Here is a 1,767-nt window from a genome sequence, read left to right as displayed (position 1 = left end):
AACAGTGTGCTTGGTTTTACCTAGATCTTCCTGAATAATTACCAGTTTACCCTTTTAGCCTTAAGTGCTCGTTTTTCTTTGTCATGCCGTTTCTTCTTCATCTGGACCCCGAATCATGTGATTCTTGAGTCCATCTCGGTTAGTTTTTCGTTGTCTTTCCATTGGTGTGCTCGGTGGTACCGAAATCTATATTTTCAAAAATGACTATTTTGCCCCTGGGGGCTTGTTTGTCATATTTTTGACCTTTTGTTTCCGCATTAATTCTCATTGAGTTGCACGACCTTATGGAAGGTCACTTCGATTTCTTAGAGTCTTGTTTTCTATTTTCACTTCTGCATATTGGATCCGTTATCGGGTCAATCTTCGGTTCATCACAGGACACGCTGGCCTAAAAACCAGGGTCGTCACATCAGCTCTCTGTCTCATCGATCGAAAACATTTCAAGATCGATCTGAAGTTCTTCGATCGATCCAACTTCAAAGTTCGATCGATCTGCAAGTTGCAACACTTAGCCAAATTTTTGAACCAAAAACCTGCATATTTTTGCTCTATGTCTGATCGATCGATCATTTTGTTCAGATCGATCTCTGTTCTTCAATTCTCTATTTTGACTTTTTTTTGACTTTATTTGACTTTTTAATTTTCAAAAATCCAAAAATATTTATTTTATTTTATTTTATTTCATTTTATTTTCCAAAAAAAAAAAAAAAGAAGAAGAGAAAGATTTTTACTTTATTTATTCCAAAAATCCAAAAAGATTTTATTTTCTTTATTTTATTTTTATTCTTATTTTTCAAAAATCTAAAAATATTTTCTATTTTTCAATTTTAATTTTTTAATTTTTAATTTTAGTTTTTTTTAATTTTCAAAAATTCCAAAAACACTTTGAAGAGAGATCATCACAGTTCGATCGATCTGAAATCTCAGTTCGATCGATCGAACTGAACGGGAAAAGTTTTTAAAAATAGAACCTGAGGGTCTCAAGATCGATTCATTAGATCGATCCAACCCTCCAAACCCTTGTCCCTCATTCCCGTCACCATTGTGCCCCATCTTCATCATCTTCTCCGGCGAGATTCCTGGCGAGATCCAAACGTCGATTCTCTCTCTCTCCTCTCGGATTTTCATCTCCATCTTCCTCTCATCTTCTCTCGCTACTTGAGGTAAGATCCGAGCCACATCTTGTGATTTCAAGCTTCAACTTGTTCAATACATGTTGCTTACTATTAGATCTAGGATGTATGGTGATGATTTACCTCCATTGTTTCCGGCTTGAAGCTTTTTGTATATATGTGTATATATATGTATATATGGTTATATATTTTTGAGTTTTGATTTGTTTTGTGGGAGTATAGGCTTTGTAAAGTGAGTAGGATTGAGGAATTGTTGTGTTGATGGGCCCACGACACTATTCGTGTGGCCCCCGTGCTTCTAAAGTCACAGATCTGTGACCTTTCAATTTTCGTCTTCGCACAGTTCAATCAATCGAACTTCTATCTCAGATCGATCTTAAGAGATCGATCGAACTCATCTTTTTCAGTTTCTCAGATCGATCGAAGTTTTGAGATCGATCTCACATTTTTTTGTGATCGATCAAACTTCACAGATCTCATACACACTTCATTCATCATGTATTATGTTCATCCTATCTCATATATGCCCAATGCCTGTGATATTCCACATTAGATGCATTTCATACTTACATTGTTTAACATGCTTCATATCCTGTCACTTGCATAGATTCATGTCATCTATCTGTTTTGTCTT

This window comes from Cornus florida, unplaced genomic scaffold (genome assembly GCF_030987335.1).
Source record: "Cornus florida cultivar Cherokee Brave unplaced genomic scaffold, ASM3098733v1 CherokeeBrave_3.0.0_Hap2_Chr07, whole genome shotgun sequence".
Lineage (NCBI taxonomy): Eukaryota > Viridiplantae > Streptophyta > Magnoliopsida > Cornales > Cornaceae > Cornus > Cornus florida.
This window is presented reverse-complemented; position numbering follows the sequence as displayed.